Source organism: Serinus canaria, chromosome 3, assembly GCF_022539315.1.
Source record: "Serinus canaria isolate serCan28SL12 chromosome 3, serCan2020, whole genome shotgun sequence".
Taxonomy (NCBI): Eukaryota; Metazoa; Chordata; class Aves; order Passeriformes; family Fringillidae; genus Serinus; species Serinus canaria.
In genome coordinates this window covers 25,857,626-25,881,333 of record NC_066316.1, presented here as the reverse complement: position 1 = coordinate 25,881,333, position 23,708 = coordinate 25,857,626, and positions in this window count along the sequence as shown.

Sequence of the window (23,708 nt, the reverse complement as noted above, 5' to 3'; positions counted from 1 at the left end):
TAAATTTCTTCTGAAGTTTATTCTTTGTTTGATATAGATTCTTTCTTTTGAGTAAACAGTACAACCATGACATTAAAATGTTACATAAATGTAGAAATTTATGGAGTTAAAAACAATGAATTGTGAACCTATCATTTGAAAACAAAGGAGAAAAATGGACAAAGTACCAAAAAGCTTTTTTGCATTGACACTATGCACCATGTGCCTTAAAGAAGCTGCCTGTGATTTGTTTTCTTATTTCACATTTTCTCAGGGTATAAATCCTGCTAGAGAGCTTACTGCTTGTTCACATCAAACTTTTGACCTGGTAATGAAACTTCACACAATGCCACAAACAGAAATAATATTGAAAGGCGTGAAAAGAATGGGTCCATTGGGACTGCTATTTATTTTAAAGAGTTCTCTATGCCAACATCCATCTAAAGCCACCTGTCTTTATCCATTAATAACCACGAACTGTTAAAGCGTGTCCCAGATTCTGCTGGCTTCCGCACTACAAACACGCTGCCTTCTTTGTCAAGAACCACTTTTAGATAAGGGCACGTGGCAGATTACTGTTTCTACTGTTCCTTCCTTGCCATTATGAATCTCAGCATGTTGTCCTCATGCTTTACAGAATTTCACAAGATCCTCTACGTGATGCAAAATTTTCACTTTACATGGACTAAAGTACCCCATGACAATTCCCAAGGGACAAACCCTCATCAACTGACAACACTTAAATGTGAGATACAGAATGGAGAAAAGTAATACAGCTCCCATCTTATTTTCACAGCTGGACTCTTATGAATTTTTGACCCCAGCATGTTAGACATTAACAGACCTGATTTTTGATTCAGCATTTAAGCTTCACTTTGACTTTTTATTCCCACTGCCAGATGATTACTATCTCTGATCCCACTATGAAAGTTTACCAGTCACAAATCCCTATAATGTGTAACCTTTATACTGCCTTGATTTACGTTAATCTGATCTACCAACAAATGGACACATCTGTTTCATTCTGACAAAGTTGATTCATGTTGACATGTTGACTTTTGTACTTTCCAATGCTACATTCCCTTTATTAGGTTTCTGGCATTATGTCAGATAGACAGGGCTGGCTTTCCTGCATTTTTTTATCCAGCTGGGATGTATTTCAGTGCTCGTAAAAATTAGGATGCTGAACTCTTAAAATCAATGCATTTGTTACTCGTGTGGACAGTTAAATAGGGTTCTTTTTCACTTCCTGAGATTTCTACGCTTTGATTTCCTTCTCATTTTGGTTGATGTAAATCATTAACAATGTAGCTAAAATTATGTAAATTACAGTGGTGGAAAAGCAGAAATTTAGATTTAATTGATGCCCAATTATTTTAAAACATTTGGAGCAAACTTTGGTACCAAGTGGTATCAGAGTGCAAAAAATATCTCTGCACTGCATTTGCCAGGTCAAGACTCCCATCTTCTGACAGAAAGCCATGCTTTGTGTCCTATTTCCAGCCCTTCATCAAAAAGAAACATCTGAACCCAGATTCTCACTGGGTAGATCATACTCTGATAATAATCCCAGTTGAAAAGAGAACAGAACAGCTGAAGTCTATACTTGGATATCAGCAATGCAGCATCAGGACTGTGTGTCCAGGTCACCTACAATGGAAAAGGATGGGGTGGTTTCTCCAGGAGAATGCTGTGAGGAATGGTGTCCAAGGCTTTACTGGTATCTAGACAGACACCAATCTTTTCTTCATCTGCTAAGCAGGTTACCTTGCATAGAAGGAGACCAAGTTAGTCAGGCAGGACTTGCCCTTCATGAACCCATGTTGGGCACGTCTGATCATCTAGATGTCCTGCACATGCATGTGATGGCACTCAGGATGATCTGATCCATGCACATTTTCCAGCACTGAGGTCAGACTGACAAACTTGCAGTTCCTTTGCTCCTCCTTCTCACCCTTCTTGTAGGTGTCATGCTGCCTAATTTCCAATCAACGATCTCCTTGGTTAGCTGGGACTGCTGGGAAATGATGGAGAGTGGCTTGATCAGCACTTCCACCAGCTCCCTCAGTACCCTTGGGTGAATGCTGCCTGGCTGCACAGATTTCTGTGTGTCTAAGTGGAGCAGCAGGTCCCTGACCATTTTATCTTGGAATATGGGGGCTTCTTTCTTCTCCCCACCACTGCTTTCCAGCTCTGGGGGCTGGGTGCATGAAGAACTATTAAAGAACAATTAAAGAGCAACTATTAAAGAACAACTGTTATTTGTCTTACTATTAAAGACTAAGGCAAAGAAGGCAGTAAGTACCTCAATCTTTTCCTCATCCTTTGTGGCAATGTTTCACCCCACATCCAATAAAGGATAGAGATTCTCCTTGGTCTTCCTTTTGTTGACAATGTATTTATAGAGATGCTTTTTAATGTCTTTCACAGCAGTAGTCAAATTAAGTTCTAGCTGGTCTTTGGCCATCACCAAGGCCATAGCAATTACAGATTTAGCTCCAAGGCCTTGCCTGATGTATGGGAATCCTGCTCACTGGAACAGATTAGAGCCAGTCAAAGTAACTTCCGCTGAATCTCATTTTGTGTGAACATTGAATCCTTAGATCCATCCACTTTGCTCTTTAATCCCAATCCCATTATGTCCCACTAGTTCCTGACACAGGCAGAAGCTAAGTGTATCGCTTTGCTTTAGAGGCATTGAAAATGTGGATTTTTGGTTCAGTGATCACATCAAGAATTGTAACAAAATAAATTTTTGGCTTGGATCAAATTGACATGAAGCAATTTATTTTTAGGTTATGCAACCATTTTTAATCTGCCAGCAGAAGAATAATAGATGGGGGTGGAATAGAGGAGGGTAAAACCAGTGAAAATAGGTTTCGCCTTTTCTTTTTTTCTTAGGACTTTCTAAAAAACTCTACTATTTCCACTCCAGTTTCTCCTATTTTCTCTCCATATTCAGGGATTTTTAAATTTTTCTTTTAAAATCTGGAGAAAGAAGCAGCCTGGAGAAGAACACGGAACAGAGGATTCAAAATTCTTCTACTAGAGTTGCCCAGCTGTACTCAGTAACTTCACGGACATTTTTTACTAGAAACTGTGGAAAAGAGACCAAAGCGGGAAAGCCCTTGGGTGATGCAAGGACAGGCACCAGTGGCTGTGATCTTGAGGCCAAGCGTGCCATCTAGTGTTGGATAGTGCTTGTCAAAGGGAAAGTGTCTGTTCATCTCCACAAGGTCCTCATATCCATTACATATCTTTCATCACTTACTACACAGGCTACTGCTATTAAATGTAAGGCTCAACAATAATAGCAACAACAACTTTTCACCCTTGGGACGTTTGGGCAGTACATGTGAATAATTTGTGAACACCTTTTATTTGAAAGCCGCTGATCAATATCTGGTGAGCAGGTCCAGAAAGTAATGAAACTTGTTCTGAAACAGAGGTGCACAACATTACAATAAAATACTTTGAATATACTGTGGCCTTTTTGATGATTATTTATTTCAGGAAACTGTGGGAACTGATAATCCAATGTCATGAGTAACAACACACTTTTTTCTGAAACTCCAGTAAGGAGGACAATGACCTAATTACCACCCTCTTATGATGGAAAAACGGGCACAGAAAGTTGAACACATGCAGGCTGTCATTTTTTATCCTTTTGGCTTTTGTCAGCTACTCCATATTCAGTTATGAGGTATCAGCATCAAGACAGGTATCAGTCAAATCCACAGCACCACTGTCATCCCAGCAGTTCTCTTAGCACAAATACTCTGCTATCACTGAGGAGCACAGACTTCTAACATATGTTACCACAGAGTTCTCCTAAACAATTGCCAAAACCTCTCATGACACAATAAAGACATGTGTGAACACCTGAAATTTGGTGCATTCCCATAAATACAAAAGTGTAAATTCTTTGGAGTAAGATGTCTTTATTTCTTCAGTTATTCCATTTCAGGCCCCCCCCCCCCCCAGCAGAAATGCCAGGAAACATTTGGGATGAGCTGGACTGGAGGCAAGAAGTTGTATTTCAGACACAGAGATGAAGAAAAGACTGCCTGTAAAAGTCTATGGAAACACATTTCAAGCATCTCTCACCTTCTTGATGTACTGCTAGAATTAAGGCTGATGTGAATGCAGGCACTACAGTGGTGGGCAGAGTAAGAGCAGAAAAAGGAGGGTAATTCAGCATTATTGAATCACATTTCCCCTGTTTGTTTAGCATAATAAAACAGCACCACTATTAACTGCAAAGTGGCTTGATGATACACCTTATCTTGTGTAAGTTAAACTGATGCCAAAAAAGTCACTCCCTTGCCCTCCTGTGCTGCTGTGCTGCCACCATTTCCTCATGTAGAGTGGCAAGTGATCTTGTAGCATCAGATTTTGCCAGGTCTGTGAGCTGATCCAACTGAAAAGTAAATGGGGGTAGAAAAAGTTTTCTATCAGGTAGCTGCCAAAAATTATGTCCTTCAGCAGATGCTGGGACAGAAAAAGCAGTTTAATCCTTCAAGGAAAATCAGCCCTTTTAACAGCAGCCTTTTTAGCAGTGACTGGCTTAAGAATAAATGAAACCATGTCCAAGACAGTTGTAAAGACTGAATCAATACTAAAATTAGAATTATTTATCTATACACAGAGTGATATTTCTAAAAGTTTGAACTGCATCTTTTGAATACAAAAAATTTGCTTCTTTACATTAAGATCGCATCAAAATTCAAAATGTTTTTCTTCTCAGAAGCTTTTGATTTCATTATGTGCCTAAAGGTTTCCTTGCTTGCAAAAACTCATAGAATATTGTAAAGATGAGCAATTAGAAGATTTCTTCAGTGAAAGCCATTAGGTGTTTTCTTCAGTTTAATGTTGTTCATAATCATTCAAGACCCTGAAGCTGAAAGCAAGCAGAAACACTGGGAGACACCATGTTTGTAGCAATCTACTTGTATTTAAAGAAAACATGCTTCTATACATCTAGGAGAGCACCCACACTAGCAACAGCCCCCGTTCTTCTTCAGGAGTAGGCTGGAAGCCCAAACCACTCACTGAGTAGGCTAGAAGTTCCCGAGTATCCTTTTCCCAGCAATGATCCAGTTTGGAGTTACTACTTGTGGGGAGTCTGCATGCCAAGGTCAAGCAGGCAATGCACAGCAATTTGCAATGTTCCTCCCAGCAACTATTTTTGAAGCATGTTACAGCAGGCCAGCTCTTGAGAGGAGAACATCTCCTGTAGGAAGCACTGTTTCAGACTTTGATGTGCAGCAAAGGTATAGGAGAAATATAATTTCCTTTCTCAATTTCAGCACCAATGATCACAGTAGTAATTCAAAGACCAAACTGAGGACTCATTTGCACTGAATATTAATGCAGGTGTAATAGATAAAAAATCTGGCAGGAGTAGTTTTCAGAACAATGCATCTGTCAGCCAAGATCTTTGAAACAAATCCAAGTTTAACAGAGCAGCTTCTTTCCCTTTCTTTAAAAAGGGATTCAATATGATCAGCTACATCTTCTCAAAAGAAAACATTTAGACTCTTTGCTTTTACAGACTTTGATCCAACGTCAGAATAGCACCGATTTCAGTGGAGGCAAGATCTTAAATAAGGTTGGGGCATTTAGCTGTCTTTGAAGCCAGGTGTTCATTTTTGTCACAGGACTTACTTGACAGCCTAAAAACAAAAGCCTCTTTTCATGCCAAAAATAGAATAAATGCACCATTTCAGAAAACTGCTCACACAGTCCTGCCGGCTTGCCTTGACATTTTGGTTCAGGAATCACCTTGAGCTTCACAGAGGAGCTATTTCCCAGGTAGTTTGTCTCATCACCTCTGCCAAAAAGTCTAGTGCAGGTGCTTAAATTATAGTAGTGGTGGGGAGCTGCTTCAGATCCGAGCGTCTGCTGGACAGAAAACAGGCAAGTGAGCCATTTGTTAAGTATAACCAGTCACTACTGGTTTATACCCAGATCCTGCACAGGTGAAACTCCACTGAAGTAAATAAGTTCTGCAAGCAGAGCACTTGACCAGAAGACTGATCAAGTGAGTATAAAGCAGTCTGGTATTGGTGGTCATTCAATCTACCTGCAAAAACCAGCTTTTAACCCAAAGAAACTAAAGAACTAAACCTGCTTGCAACTTCAATTTTCATGTGAAGGTACATTTCAAATGCTACAATGATAAAATGTGCAATTTTCATAATAAAATAGTGAGAATTAAATGGCCACTTTTATGCATGGATCCTTTAAGAGAGCACTTCTGGCAAAACAAGACACCTTTTCCTGTCAATATCCTGAAGTACACTTTCTCCCTCCTGTTATACTTTGATGAAAGAATACTTCATGTCATCTCCATTACTTTCATGCTTAATGGCATTGCAATGAAAGAAATGACACCTTAAAGAATTAGGACCCAGACCAGCATCCCTTGGAGGCTGAGTTTCAGATCATTATTTCTGCTGACACTGTGCAGCTGTTGCAGAGGGTTTTTTTTTTCCTAGGAGCAACTTCGGGTGTTTTGTTTTGGTTTTTTTTTTTCTTTTTTTTCTCCACAGAAATCTTTAGCGGGAAGGGGAAGGCACGGCTTGTTGGATCAGTGATGTAACACCAGCTGACAGGTGGGTTTCAGGGAACTCTCTGGGGCCATGGCCTCTTTAGTGGTTTTACCACTCTAAACTCAATTACAGCGGAGTTTCACGCTCCACAGCAAACTCCAGTCCTTTTTTGATAAAAACTCTACAAAGTAAATAAGTCATGATGATGATATGGGTCTGCCATTTAATATTCATTGAAGTACATATGTTTGAAAATTGGAAGCAGAGTTTAATCCATTTTCATATTTATATCAACATGCAGCTTTAAAAAGGATATATTTCCTTTTCTCAGAGAATCTTGACAATTTCTGGTCTGACAAGATAAATAAAGATGTAAAAAACTCACTTAAAATACAAGGAGAAGACCCAAGGAGATTTAAAATGCAAATCTTAAAATACATATCCTAGGTCTACTCACTTTCAAGGGGGAGCACACCTGCCTTCTACATGGTTATGATTTGATTGAAATTATATAAAATACTTTCAAGGATCCATAATTCTTGATGATATCTGCATAATTTAATCACTATTTACTCCTTATTGTACAGTGCACTGACAGTATAACAGGTAATATATTTTATAAAGGGACTTTCATGATCAATTTCTTCCCTCATTTAAATATTAGCTTGATGTCACTTTTCTGTCTTAGACATAATTAAGTCACAGTAATATTCAGAATTTCATTGTGCATAGCTATGACAGTTAAATCAAAACACACAAGGAGTAATCTCTGTGAGAACTACACATAAAGCTGGCAAAATAAACAATATATTGCTCTTCAATAACTAAAAAATTCTAATTTGCAAAATCTCACCTCATATAGCACTAGGTTTAATTATTATTTCGTAACATCAGAGAGGTTTTCCTGCCCACAGTTCTTCAGAAGAAATGAAAACAAAGACATAGTAATATTTCCTTTGTCTTGGTGTTTTATTTTAGATGACTGAACGATAAATGAAGCTGGTGAAAAAAGAGTTAACCTAATGATGTCGTCTTTTATTTGAGTGAATGTTTAAGCATGGTGCTACGGCTGATGGCACCTTGTTTAATAATGCAGTACAGAGCTTCCTAAGGGGACAGGGCTTGATCTGAAAACTGAATATGGTGCACTCTAAATTCTCTTCCCTGAGGAAGGCTGACTAACTGATAAGTGCCATGAGCTAGCGCAGGGACTGATTCTGTCAAATCAAGCTCAAATGGAAGGCACAATGTAGACTCTTCTCAAGTCTTAGTGAAGTAATTTGAGCAGACATTTGTGACATTAGACAGTGCATCAACTATGGAATGCTGTAAAAGTTCACTGTCTTACTACAAGGTGGTCTTTAGATGACAGGATAAAGAAATCAGTGCAAATTTGTTAATGTAACAACTTGGAAAAGCATGCTAAAAATGTCACTCTATTGGGATATGTGATAAAATGTATAGGGAAGTGACTGCCAGTTGGGTTTCCTTGTGAATCCTCTATTGGAACTCATGTAAAAGGCATAAAAATAGGGAAAGGCAATAGGAACAAAATTTGTATTAGGTTCTATCAGCTCAGCTTCTATTCTTCCTGAGCTAAAAATTTCCAATTGACAATTGAAGCAAGAAAATCCACCATTCAACTGTTTGTTTCTCGCTTTGGGATCATGTCATTCAGTTCAAACTTTCCCTACTGAAGTCCTTAAATATCTTTTCTAAATGGAAATTGAAAAAAAAGGTCTCTAAAGTCAGGAAGAAAATACAGGTTGAGAAGGAGATAAAACCTGTTAATCAGACATAAATAATATGCTAGCATACAAGGAATAACTTTGAGCATATCAGCAAGAAGGACTGGAAACTAACCGAAATTCTTCAATAAAAAGAATGGAAAATAGAAGGGAAAAAAAAATTTCATTAGTAATTCACATTTGTCAAAAGTTGCTCTTTTCTTCAAGTAAATAATGGTTCCCAGTTATAAGAAATGAGTAAAATGTCTGCTAGCTTTCCAGTGAAAAATTTGACAAATTGCTACCTGTGAAAATTGAAGATTAATTTGATAAAGGAAAATGTGGTACATAAGGAATTGATCTAAGAGGATATAAGAGCAAATAATATTGAAAATAAGTGCTTCAAGTTGGAGAGATTTATTGGTGGGTATATTCCAGGATAATTAAAAAAACTTGTTTTCAAAAGCTCTGTGACCTTTACAGAAAAATGCCAGTGTGCTGATGGGATGAGCTGCCACTGCTCAGCTAAGAGGTAGAGCAGCACACAGCGAGGCAGCGTTTCTCAGAGAAAGACCTGATGGCCAGAGTAATAAACCTGTGAAGAAATGGCTTATGATACAACACAAGATGGAGCATTTGGAGACTAATAACAAACTCTATGTTGCAAGGTGGGAATCCATCAGCTGGGTAAGGAGCAAGATTCTAGCGTAATGAGTGGTGACAGAAGGAGTTGCAGATGGCAATCTGCTGACAGCGTGGGAAAGGCAAACGACACCAAACCGGTACCAGATGAGATTTTTCTGTTGAAGATCTACTAATGCCAATGTACAGCACAGCTGGAAAGACCCTTTAGGTGACACGTTACTAAGAAGCTTTCACATCACTTAGTTCAGGAAAGAACTCCTCAAACCAGAATGGTTCTGAAGGAAGAGGCTCTCTGACGGGATAATATGAGAAGAGAGAGACATGTTGTGGCTGATTACAGATAAAATTTTCTGTAAGGGATAAGAATTTCTACCATTTACTCACCATGACTTCCTATCTGTATGGAGGCCAAGGAGCTACTGCAGGAAGCTCCTGTGGAGCTTCTGGAAAGCAGCTTCTCATCTGAGCAGTGAAAGCAAAAAGGCTGCTCCTCAGACAGTGACTTTGGACAAGGTCAGGAAAAAGGTTCTCTGATGTGGTATGTGTGGTCATGTTTGGTGTGGAGATCTAGAAGGTCCTCTGCTCATGTTATTGTGGGCTGCATGGAGCTCTCTAATTCCGTTTTTATCACTGGTATGCTCAAAAGTACAATTTAGGCCAGTGTCTGAGAAGTGTCCTCAGCTTAAAATGCTACACAAGTAAATATATTAATAACCTTGTATTAATGGACCACTGGGAGAATTTTGAAAGGCCTGTAGAACTTTACAACCAGTGATGTTAATGGCATTTAATGAAAAAAAAAATTGAAAGAGGGATCCTCAGTTACCTTGTTCTTCAGTGATTAAGTAAAGATCCAAGCAGATTTCCAGTGCAGGTAACACTGACAACTATGAGTAACAAACTCATATTCAAGCTATAAATAGCACATCTCTGGTACACAAAAATGTCTGGTTTTCACAGGACCTTAATGATTTGCATAGAATCACCAGGTGATTACACCTTACTACAGAGCTCAAACTCTGTTGCTCAGGTTTTACTTTAATGCCTCCCTCTTTTTAGACCAACAATCCAGTGGAAATGAGTCCTGTCCAGCCAGAATGGAGGATAGTCACCAGTAGCTTACTTAGGAAGATAAGGGGGGAAAAAACCAAAAAAAAAAGAAAATTTTTATATTCTCCAATCATAGGAACAAGGGTGAAAAAAGACATTCTGATATTTAGAAACTGAAGTGGTCTCTCTGTGAAGCAATATGAGTCACCTGTTATTCCATATCTTGAAGTTCTGAAGCAGGATTCACTATAACTGATATCACTGCTTCATGGGTAAAATCTGTTCTGCAAGCTCCACTAGCATTACAGCATGCTTCCAATAAGAAAACGATAAAATAGTCCTGAGAGATCTAATATTTAATCTAGCAAGATTTCCTACCCCGAAAAGCTGACAGAGCAACTAATTACATTCACACAGAGCTACATTTAGGAACACTGATAAAGAAAAGATTCAAATAAATCAGAATTGGTTATACACAGACCTCTGCTTTATATTTTCTTTAACTCATTCACTCATTTAATTCTGTTAATCCCTTGAGACACAGTATATCAGTGGTAGTGCTCAACCTAAAATTAAATGTTCAATTTCAAGTCGACCATTTTGACTTATATCTGCAGTATGTCCTGCAAAATGAACTGTAAGTTCAGCCTGTTTCCAGTGTCAGGATTTCCAAGATGGTCATATTTGCAAGTACCCACATGGCATTTGATATTAGCTAGGGTCTCATTTTGCAGTCTAATATTGTCATTCTACAGCCAAGTAATTTATTTAACTTAGAAAAAAATTGTGAAGTATCTGAAATAAGGATTAACCATATAACAATACTGCAAACTATGAAACAACACTAATTACAAGATGATGAAATGAGCACATGATGAAGAAGAATTATATATTTGTAAAGAACAGTTTCTCAAGTTTGAAGTAATTAAAGAGTAACTTACACCTGTAATTTTCCTTTGTTATTTTCTGCAAAGGAGGGTGTCCTATGAAGCACAAGCAGAATTCTAAAGATGTAAGTCTATAAACACTAAGCGATGAAACCCGAATTTTTCTAAAATAAGGACATAAGGCTTTTACAAACAAAGTGTAAATTTCCCACTGGTATGTATCTATGCAACTGATACTTTCACTAAGAGTTGCCTTCAGTCCTGACTGGTTTTGATACTCACACCTTCATGTCAGATCTTCTGGTACATAGAATTGCAGCAGTTTTGTGCTACTGTCAATAAACTCCATCAAGAATTTCTTCCATAGCTAATTGAAGTAGAAGCCACAAAAATCAAGACATTTAATAACATTAAGTTATAAATATACCAATCCTTTTAAAGCCAAAGGAACTTTACATTATTGTAAAGACCCAGCAGTTTTCATTAGCTCATACTTGTGGAGCAGAGTGTAGATCAAATATTGGCTGCACTTATGGGCTACTGTCATAATGGAGTCCAGTGTGTGGTGCTAATTGCTTATTATTCATCAAGACTGCAAGATCTTTTAACATTTCATGCAATGTCTCTTCCTTGTCTTTTTAAGACTTTTCCTATTGCACAAGCAAAACTGAATATCTGCAGCAATGTAGAATTCTTCTACAACTTTCTGTTTGTAATACCACATTGGAGGTATAGGGATATTGACATTTTGAAATATTTCTCTGCCCATTTAAGAGAAATATTTTTAAAAGCATGTCTAGAGAATCTGGAATCAATTTATCATCAAAACATAAAATGCTCATAATATATTTTAGAAAGTCATCTAGAAGTCATGTTCACATACAATTGTACATTATTACAAGTTGTAAGGGTCACAGTATTTAATGCACTACATTATGCAAAAGATCTGATGATGTTCACTACAGCCCTTTCTTTCCAGATAATCTGCTTTTCTTTACAATCATGAACATTCTTCTAGACTACTGCTCATTTGCCAAGGACAAGTAGTGCAGAAGTGATGACAGCATCACAAAACTTTTTCCTTACCCTTTCACCAATTTGATAATGTATTGTTTGACAATGTAGTGTCATTTTTTTCACTCAGAGAGAATGAAAGCATCTCAAAGTAATGTCAGGGGCTACCCCTGAGGCATTTGCTTAAATATCTCTATGCCTCAGTTTTCCTATTTTAAAAAAGGTTCATAATATTTATTCACACCAGCAGGGTGTTGTAAAGCTAAATTTATTATTGTTTGTTAGATGCTTTTAGAGCATCCAACTGGAAGAATGATAGATATGCAAAACAGAACCTGGTACAGCTATTATTCTCAGACAATTTCTGTTGAATTTATATAAAAGGAATACTGATTATTCCCAGACAATTATTCTCAAAAAATATATATTGAATTGGTATAAAATGGAATGCTCTTTTTTGAACAATATAAATAAACTTGACCATTATTCATAAAATTCTTTTTTTTTTTGCAAATAACCAATAATAAATTACATTGAAAATACACTCAATCACTCAGCTTCTGCTAAGATGTACTGAACATCTGTGTCATACAGACATGAAACATGAACAGAGGGCCCCAGTCATCCTTGCCTTTTCTTGTCAGTAAAACATGTACAGAGCTTCCTGAGTGTGTGTTTGCTTCTGATGGGCAACTTTCAGGTAAGGAGAAACACAAGACACTGCTTACTAGTTTTTAATTCTGGTGCTTGTCTGTGAATCCTGTCAAATTCACACTTTTAAAGGAGCTTCTCAACACAGTTTTCAGAGCATGATCATAACTCATTCCTGTCATATCCAAACCAAATAAAAACAGGCAAGAGGTGCTCTGATATACAAAAGTAGAGGTCAAGCCAAGACTGTGCTTAGCACTGCAATCCATTAACTTTTCAGCTTCAGTCAAAAGACTGAATTTTTATTCCTGTGACCATAAATTTACTGCTGCAGCTCCCATAAGGCAGCTCAACCTCCTTCCATTCAAAAAAGAGTCCATTCTTCCTCTCAGATTTTGACATTGAAATTACTGTGAATTAGCCAACACCTGAGCTCTGCTTTTTAATGCTTTCACCATCCATTCTTACCACTTCCAATTCTTCACAGAATGGCTATAATTTGATCCAAATTGAAATTTAATTTGAAGTTTTTAGTTCCTTGTAGGCCAATGTGTAAGCAGGTCAGACAAACATACAACTTATTACTAGCATTCAGAGTAATATTTGAGTTTCAGTAAGCTGTTATCTGGATCAGAGCTACTTGCTATTATAACACACTAACCCAAGGAAATGGCCAGAATGAATATACACACTTCCAATATTATGAATAAAAGTTATTAATCAAAGGAAAGCATGTTACTCAGGACCAGAATAAGGAGTTGTGACATTTTCAAGAAATCTGAGTTTAGAAAAATCTGAATAGCCTTAGATTTGTCAATAAACATGATCATTAATGTAAAAATAAATTGGTGAAGTGAAGAGATATTTTTTACTGACACACCGTCATCTCACTACCTTCATCTCTGAAGACCTGGCTCATCTTTGTCCAAACCACAACTCTTTTGGGACTCTTCATATATTTCATGACCCAGAAATTGTGTCCTATAAAGCACCAAATCTGCAGGGAAGCAGCAATTATAAGGTGATCCAGGATTATCCCTCCCGTTCAAGCTCTCACACTAAGCCTCCCCTGGCTGGGTACAAGACAGCAAACACGTGTGGGTGGGCACACGTGCACAGATGTCCCTTCCCACTCTTTTCTAACAGACCTGTGTTCTGGGCAGGTGGCAGGAATGGGCAGGAGCCTGCCTGTGCCAGAGACACCCTCTCAGTTTACAGAAAAGAGACTAATCCCTGCCAGACTTCTTCATTTAAACAAGGGGAGAACGAATAAAGAATCAGCAGAAAGCTAAAACAGAAACTGGATCTCTTTGTCCTCAGTCCTTTTATATGTTTACATGGTGGGGACAGGCCATGTGGGCTGTGAAACCTTGAGATCTGACCCCAGGCTCTATTGGCTTGGCACCACACTACCTCATTTTCCCCAAGACCAAATGAAATGCCTAAAAATATCAAGGCTTGCCAAAACATTTATGCTTTTAGCTTCGCTCGGTTGTCTTCTCATTCAGACCACTTTTCTTCTTCTGCCCTACCCCTCTGATTAGATAACATTTCTCTCAGTTGCTGGAGCTGGGATTATGCCTGAGCTGGGAACTGGAGGGAATACAGTAAAGCAGTCTAAAGGGGAAGGGGGAATATTTCTGACATTCCTCCCAGTGAAAGCGAGCTGCAATTGACCAAACACACTGTACATCCACACTCGGCACTTACACACTGGGTGAAAGGGTCAGCCCTTGATCTCTGTGCTGCCTTATTGCATTTCCCACAAGGCATTACCTTTGTTGACAGATTCCACCCTTCTCATCCATGAGGACTGTCATCTGGTCCCTCAGGCTATGCTCTTGACTACTTCAATTGATCCTTTAGTTTGCCTTTATTTCTGGATGCCATTGTTATCTCTCTTGCTGGGATTTTATATGTGCAACTGAGTATTATTGTTACTCTAAATCATAGCTCCTCAATTTTAAAAATAGAAGTAATTAAAAAAGAGGATGTCCAAATTTCTCTAGCTTTTCTTTTGATTGTGTTAATGTTTCTAAACATTAACATTCCCCCTTCTCTTCATTCCCCCCAAGTTAAAACTCTGAAAGACTTCCAACCTCACTGCCAACTATTGCAAAAAGAATAAATCAGGTAGCAACTGGTTTCAGCCAAAGCCTACAGTGATTCTTACTGGCATTGCAAAGCTTACTTGAATTCACAAGGGGCTTAAAAAGCACTGAGATGGCAGAGATTGTTGTGGCAGAAGCAACTGGAAAATGTCCTGAGATTGAAACACAGACATATTAACATCACCCTTGTGGACACTAATGACTTGCACTTTAAAATGCCAGAGGCTCATACTGCCAGCTAAAACAAAGAAAAAACCACATTTTTAGTCTCCAAAGACTTTAGATCTTTCCAAACTCTGAGGGCAAATTCAGCCATAATGTATTTTTGTAGTAGAGCAGGGCAGCTCATGCATGCCACTGGGGGAATCATTGCCTGGAGTTGCTGTAGGCAGTGTAGTCGGTATAGCTAAATAAAACAGCAGCTGAAAACCTCTGAGAGGTTAAACCAGTAATGAAGCATTCTATAATGCGATCCAATCAAACCTAAACAGTCTGAAGGCATATCTTGCTGACACTCCCAGTCCTCACCTTTCTCACTGGAATGCATTTAAGGAAACGACCACCAAAACCAAGGATTTCTACAAGAGCTTTACAATTTAAATTGACACATAATTAGGAAAAAAATACTTAAATCTTTTGATGAAATAGCAATGTGCTGCTTAGACACTTCTAGATGAGTTCCTTGAAGAGTTTACTAGTCATGGCAGATTGGAAACTTTCTGAAACTGTTAATGTTTAAAGAGTTCTACTCAAAGAAATGGAAAGATAACAGGAAAGGGAAAAAATGCTGACAATAAAGAGAAGGCTAGAAAAGGCTTAGAAGCAAATATTTGGAATAAAAAGTTAAAAACCAAACTGTCTTGAGTGGGAAAATATCTGTAGGATAGGAAGCATACAGAAGCCAAAGTCATCTCCCGTAGAAATCTAATGATGATCCAAGCCCAAGAAACTTTAAATGGACTGGGAAAAGGTTTTTTTTCATTCTTTTTGATACTTTTTAATATGTAAAAGAAAAGAATTCCAAGTGTTCTTTGCTTACATTACAAATATGCACTTTCTTCACAGATTCCATGGATGGCTAAACAAAGAGCAGGGTAAGATTTTTGTGCTATATGGATTGCATTTAACCTGAATAACTCAGAAAGTAAGTTATACTTTGCCTAATTGAACATATATCTTCTGCTTAAGGATAAAAAAATTCAAAGTAATGTTACATTGCTTTCTTGGTGACCTACTGCTACCTGCAAAAATTAAACAAAACATCTTCTTTAAAATTTTTTATAAATATCAGAACTATTAAAGTAAAAGTCTTTTTTTAATTTTCAAATTACATTTTAAGTAATTCTTATAATATAATGAATCTATAAAGAAAATGCTTTGTTAAAGTTGAGGAAAACAGAGTTGTAAAAGAGGTGAAAAGTCAAAAAGATTTTGAAGAAACACTTTTGCACCTCACAATTCTTTAGGCACATCTCTTTCCTCACATACCCCTCAGTAAAGATATGCCATAAGCACATTTAGGCCAGTGGCTAGCATTGTCAAGTGAGTTGTTAAAAAGACAGAAGCAAATGTGAAACTTTGAAGTTTGCAGTCAGAAATTAAAATTAAAACAAAACTCAGACAAAAGCAATTAAATTCCTCCCAAAAAAAGAGGAAATAAAAGCAACACATGCACACAACTAAAAAAAAGCCAGAAGAAAACATTTAAATTATGAAGGCTAATATTGAGAAAAAATGTAAGAAAAGAACTTCCCAAGACCCTCTGTGTAAGAGACACCCATCATTCTTCCTTTATATTATCTTATGAGTAGGCTAAACTCTTCCTATTGCAGTCCCATGCATTCCAGCTAATTACTATGAATCTCCTAAATTCAAATTTTGATGTAAAAGTGTTGGAAGTGGGTGTATAGTGGTTGAGATTGCATTTGTTCTCATAAAAATGTTTTCTAAAAGTTTGAGCTTGAATTTTGTCATGTACAAATAATGTTTATTAAAAAAATCTGGGAAGATGAAGAGATCTGATAATGAGAATTAAATGTAAACAAACCTACATGAAAGTGGCTACACCTAAGTTAAGAATGAGCAAATTATAAAAGATTCAAACACAACTTGGCCAGAAAAAATGTGCAGCAGTACTGAATTTAAAGCAATTTAAACGGATATAATTGTTATTAAGCTTATCCATAAATCTTAAAACCCTAAAATGCTATTGATGAAGTCCTTACATTGAAGTTCCACAAGAGCTAGAAACACAACTTGGGCTGTGACTGTACAGATTTCTCTGTACACTTACCTTTTTTTTTTGGGGGGGGGGGGGGAATACAGAATGTAAATTTAGAGTCTGTATCAGGCATGTTTTCATGCCAGTTTAATTTTCACACACTTCAAAAAGTTCTTCCGCTACATTAAAAATTTTACCTTGTTGATAAATCACATCAAGCTTACCTCCAGAATTTTATTCAGTGCTGAAAGAAGCTAAGTAGGACTGTTACTGAGATCATTCTGGGAAGCCAGGGAATATCTAATACACGAACCTAGGGCATGGATGGCTAACAGCCAGGATCCTTCTCCTAGCTTCCACTTCCACTCCCTAGATAAATCAGGAAAAGATGCTGCTTGGCTTGACTTCAGTTAGAACACTGTAAAAGCATTGGAACTTGGCAGCAGCATTAGAACCAATTCTGTTGTACTCTACTAAATTTTTCACTTAAATAAGGCCTAATAACTCACTAGATTGTATTTTAAAAATTGAAAGGATACTTACAGGTAAAATAGCATCAACACTAGAAAAAGACAGGCACTATCAGTCTCTCAGCTTCCCATTTCTGCACTGGCCCGGTCCTTGTGATAGCTTGTGCTAGCACAGACAGAGGACAGACACAAGGATGACCAGAGGGCTGGAGCAGCTCTCCTACGCAGACAGGCTGAGAGAGTTGGGGTTGTTCAGCTTGTGGAACAGAGAGTTCCAGGGAGACCCTATAAAAGCTTACCAGTCCCTAAAGGGGAAGGGGACCTAGGAGAGACGGACTTTTGAGAAGGGCATGTAGTGACAGGACAAGAGGGAATGGCTTTAAACTGAAAAAGAGTAGGTTTTGATTAGACATTAGAAAGAAATTCTTCACTGTGGGGCAATGAAGGCACTGGAACAGGTTGCCCAGAGAAGTTGTGGATGCCTCATCCTTGGCAGTGCTCAAGGCTGGGCTGGACAGGGCTTTGAACAACTTGGTCTAGAGGATGGGGAGTTGGATTTTGATGGTCTTTGAGGTCCCTTCCACCACAAACTGTTCTATGATTTGTGTGGTTGTGCATCGTAAAAGGCCAGGGAGATGGTCGGGGTTAAAACCAATCCAGACTGATACATCCATGTGGTTCATCAAGAAACTCTATGAACATTTGTTGCCAGAACAAAAGGATGGTGTGGGTGAGGACTCAGAAAAAATACAGGTTGAAGGAAATATTTTTAGTAAATCCTTCTTGCTCCTTATCTCAGAGTGTTTCTCAGCTCCTGGTGACAGACTGATTCCCCCACAGACATCAGACTGTGCTCACACAACAGCCTCACACTATGACACTTAATCCACTGCTTCAAAGAGAGCAACTACTTTTCAGGGTATAAAGATCAGGTTAAGCTTATTTACTTGAAAAATCAAAATTGTTTCAAACTTTTGTATATTTCCCTAGTGCTGCCCTGACCCACATAAAGGACATTCACAGGCAGGCCCCACGTAGGTAATGATACATCTTCAGGGAGCTTCCCTTTCCAATAAAGTCCTCTTGAGCACTGACCACTCATTCTAACACACCTGAACTTACATGTGCTGAAATAACCTGGTTCTTGTTCATCTGTACCACCTGACTTAATTCAAATAATTTTGTGTAAGCGAACCATTTCCATCACTTACTGCTCCATGACTTTTCTCACTAATTCAAATAGTGACTTCTATTTTAGGTTTCAAGTAAAATACTAAGCTAAGAACTATCTCCATATAGCCTCACTAGATTGTAATTTATTTTGCTAACCTTTCTTAGCAAATGCAATTTGTGTGTTAGTAGTTAACCCATGCTGAATTTACCACTGTTGAAGAGCAGTAATTTTTTAATTGGTGTCAGTAAGTCAAATGCTTGCTAGAAGTGTGTCAGCACAGCTGTCACCTGTATCAAGCAGACTTGTAGTCCTTCAAAACAGTGACAATCTCATTTGGCAAGACCTAATTTCTATGAAATCGTAACATTAAGTGCATTCTCAGCATTAAAATCTCTGTTGAAGTCCATTCTCAGCTGACATTTTACTTTCTTGAGTCTCTGTGCCTAAATAGCTGTCTGATATTACATTTCCCAAATCCCATGTCTCACCTGCTACAGCAGGAGCAGATCATACTCCCAATTCTCTGGCATTTCTCAGATTTTCATTCAAAACCAACATCTTGGTACAGACAGATCTGTTAAGAAACACTGGGGATAACCTGTTTCAACCTGCTTACATAAAAATCACAGCATCAGACAACAGTTTGGGTTGGAAGGGACCTTAAAGACCACCTGCTTCCAATCCCCCGGCTGTAGATAAGGACATCTTCCACTTAGACCAGGTTTCTCAGAGCCCCATCCAACCCAACCTTCCAAGGATGGGGCATCCACCTCATCTCTGGGCAACCTGTTTAAGTGCCTTACTAACCTCACAGCAAAGAATTTCCCCCTAACGTCTGTTTCTTCCTTGTTGTTTTTTTTTTTTTTTTTTTTTGCAAATGTTGACTAGAGAGTACCTGTAAAACAACAGGACATTCTATCAGATATAGGAGCACCAAGAAATTCTGAATATCTGAAGATTATGAAGTGCCTGAGCTTCAAATAGGACTCAAGACAACATAGCATGGTTTTCACTGATGCTGCAAGCCAAGCACGCTGCATGTTGGAGACATCTGGTTTCTTGGATGGAAGAGAAGCTTTCTAGGAGTTCAGATGTAGCCAGAAGATCCTTTGCATAAAGCAGAAGAGAAGGAAGAATCTTTAAATCTCAGTTTGTCCTGCAAGTTTCTAAACCTACCCTTGCCATTTAAGAACTGGGGCTTTTTGGTGTGTTGGGTTTTTTTCCCTTGCTAACATTTATTCAGCTCAAGTATGACAAATACATTGGAAGAAATTCTCACTGTGAAAGATGCAATATGCTCTTCCTTCTGAAAATAAGCAGCTCTTACTGGTACTTTCCAAAGAACAGCAACAATCAAGAAATAAAATGAACAGGGACTAAGCTGTTCTTCAAATTTCATTTTAAGCCAATATTCAGTGTACAAAATCAAACTTAGTGGAGCACGAAATTCATGTCCGAGTCACTGATTTAGGAAAATAATCAAAAAGTGTTTCATGGCTTCATCAAAACATGTATTTTCCAATAATAAGGAGATGATTTTGCAGGGTGAATCGACATTTGAAAAATTTTTTTCTGCACTGCTAAAAATACCATCTATTCTGCATGCTTTTGATGAATGCCTTTAAAACATGAGTTTACAGAAATACACAAATACCTCTATGCCACAAAATCAAATATTTGAAATAATTAATTAGACACAACAGGGAAAACTAAAAAGGATTTTCTCACAGAAGATATGTTTAAAATGTCAATAAATTTTTCTTCCTTCACAGAGATAATTTGTGCTGCACCTTGGATAGCCCAATATATTCAACTGTTATTTTATCTTAATTTATCCAGACAGTGTCTGCCCCAAGGGAAATATTTGAACTTTCCAGCCTTCACACATTGCAGCAATGGGAAAATATTAGCAACACAACCCATGCTGCTGAAACAGGTTACTCTCTCCAGTTAAATGATACCCATTCCAGTCATCCTAACTGAGTTTTATGGGAAAAAAAAGGCTTTGACAGAGTTTGCAGTATTTAATGATAAATGCTTGAGTAGTATAAAAGCTAATTAGTTAGAAAAATATAAAGTACTCACAAACCACAAAGGAATTGAAGCTGTTTGTTAAGCAAATTTGAAATTCACTCTTGAATTCAGCTTTCTTTAATTGAAATTTTATTTCAGTTGAGCTGACATTTTGTCCCCAGCAACAATTTGTCCCTGGGTGCATACACAGGCCTAGCTAGAAAGATGTTTCACTACAAACGTGCACTTCTTGTGGGTAAAAACCTCACCCCCACCATATTTTGTTTCTATTATATAACATGAAAAAAGTATAAAACCCATTCAATGGCTTAAAGCAACAAGACCACCACTGAATACTGTTTACAGTAAGTATATCTGTCTGGATTTTAAGTTTTTTAAATTCTAGGCTTCAGAAAGAAATACCTTCCAAAAAAAAACCAAAAAAAACCACAAAAAATTCAAACCAGGGAAATGAGATAAATTTTCTACACAACTAACTGACACTTGAGTTCAAAGTTTTGTTTTGTAAGACAATCAGTATTTGCACTGAAAAAAAAGATAAAATATAATTTTTTCTACCCTCTTTTCACAATTGGAAATATTACTCCTCAGTTAGAGCACAGCCATATAAACATTTGATTTGGCATTTGACTTAACCAGTGGGGCAGAAATATCCAACAGGGGTGATGGAAAAATTAGCAAGAGAATAAAAAAATTTTTCAAAGTAGATCAGCTGCCAAAAAAATGTAAAACTTTTTCCAGCAGTGACTGATCAGTTTTTTAAGAGATTCTTGGTCTCTGCCCTTCAAAATGCTTTTTTACACCTCTCTGGATATTTCTTGGTCACTCAGGGTTGTCGACCTACAACACGAGGGAAGAGAAATAAACATAAATGGAAGTCTTCAACACAATGAAAGCAAATCTGATTATTGTTCATAAAGAAAACAGTCCAAGTGCCATTTTAGACAGCCACCTCGAATTTGAAGGACCTGAATGGAACTAAATTGCTACTCAGGTAAATGAGCCATACAAATAAGCAGCATGCTGTATCTGCCCCTGGTGTGTGTGCCAGTGAGGCAGACATGTGAGGCACACACAATCTGCATGTGATTTAACATTTCTTTTAATGTTAGTGGATCAGGTTTGCAGAGTGTAAGTAGCCTTTGGATTAACCCTTCTACTTCCCATATAATTAACTGCCCAAGTCCTAAACTATATCCAGCAACTATTAAGATAAATTAGAACATTTACGAGAAAATCACAAATACTTCAAACTAAAGCAGATGTCTAGAGTTTAGATGTTCTTTACTTCATCTATCTTATATCCAGAACTATTAATTTTTGCTATTATTTGGGATAGGAGGAGATTTGACAGACACTTGGCCAGTGCACCCAGAAATATAAAAACAGCATCAGAATTCTTATATAAAGTAATTCTTATGCAAAACCTGAAAGCTTAATAATGTTTTATTATAATTTCCCAGTCCAGTTAGTGATCTCCAAGTCATTCCATTTCTGTTTCCAACCAAAAGTTAAACTATGCATCAAAATCTGAAAATGTTTCATTATATACTGGAGCTACAGGCAGCTGAAATTCAGTTTTACTATTCCTGAAACTTGTTTTATTGTTTTCTCCAACTACTTCCTCTCCAATACTCATAGCAGCCAAACCCTGGGACATGATATTCTTTGTAGTACAGTATGCTCCCAGTTCAACGTGTAAAATAAAGGTAATGACAGAAGAAATACAGTGAGTGATACTTATGTGTGTGTGTGTATGTACATATATATATAAATTCTTTCTTTTTTATTTCAATGCAGAAGGTTTAAGATACTGAAGGGCTCGTAATTGGTTACAGATTTATGACTGGTTTGCAGTTTTCACTAACAGTACAATATGCAAATCTCTGAGCTGTATGAGTCACTACAGCTCGAAGAAAATACCTTCTGACAAAAGCAGCTACCTCAACTTCTCATTTTATGCAGCTTATAGAAAAATTTCAGATGTGACCCAGTTATGTCATAACCATTTTCATATTGTGATCCTCTGAAAAGTAACTCTACAAAAAAAGCACCTTCTTACTCATCAGATCTGCTCCCTGTAGATAGTCAGGACAAGATCTGCTGACTTGGTTACATAAATAAAGGCACTACTACTTATTAAAATTTCTACTAACCTTGCAAAACTAACATAGCTGAGGAGCCAAGGGAGAGAAATTCTTTTGCAATTTCAGTGGAAATAATTATTTTACAGTGCAGTACAACTCTAAAAGAGCTCATCAAAGATTTTGAGTGGGATCAAACAAGAGCAAACACAGTTTTGCCTGCAGAAACATTTTAACTAACAGATACATGCAATAAGACATAAATTTAGCATTTTGTTAGGGATTAGGTCATCATTGCTCATTGGAAAGGAATTGTTTTAAATGAAAACCAAGCATTCTTTATATAGAAATTAACCCTGAAGAAGTAATTTTCCATTTAAATTGTCTATTATTCATCTTTCTCTACTTCTCAGGTTTGCCTTCTTGCTTGTAATTTCAACAAGACACTGGGATACTATTCTACAAATCTTGAAACATGACTCTTTGATTTTTTACTTGCTACTGCTATTTCCTGTTCCAGTTCCTTGGTTTGATTCTACCAAGACTCCGAGAACAGCAAACCAATATGCCAAACCGATATGCCAACACCAGCAAAGCTGTGCTGTCAGATCTCCATGAAATCTGAGATTGGCTTAAACTTAAGAAAATTTACAGCAGGGAGAGGGGAATTTACTTTGGGGAAGAGTGGAAACAATTGACACTTGAAAGATCTGAGCAGCAAAGTGTAAACTTAAAAGCTGAGGAAAGAAAGATCTTCTCACCATCCTCCTGAAAGTGAGCTGTGCTTACTCTCACCTTGTTTCTGCATGTGAACTGCAATCGTTTTTGTCGTGGTCTAATCCCAGCTGCCAACTAAGCATCATACATTCAGCAGCGTGCTTTACCCCCAGCAGGATGGGGGAAGAGAACTGGGAGAGTAAATGTAAGCAAACTCATGGGCTGAGAACACTCATGGGGTTTCATTGTGATGAAAAGAAAAATAACACAGAGAAATAAAATCCAAGAGAGGCAAGCAGTGCAAATTAAAGCAATTCCTCATCACCCTCCAACCAGCCAGTTGTCCTGCAGCCAACCTTGCCCCTGGTTTTAGTGCTGGGCATGATGTTG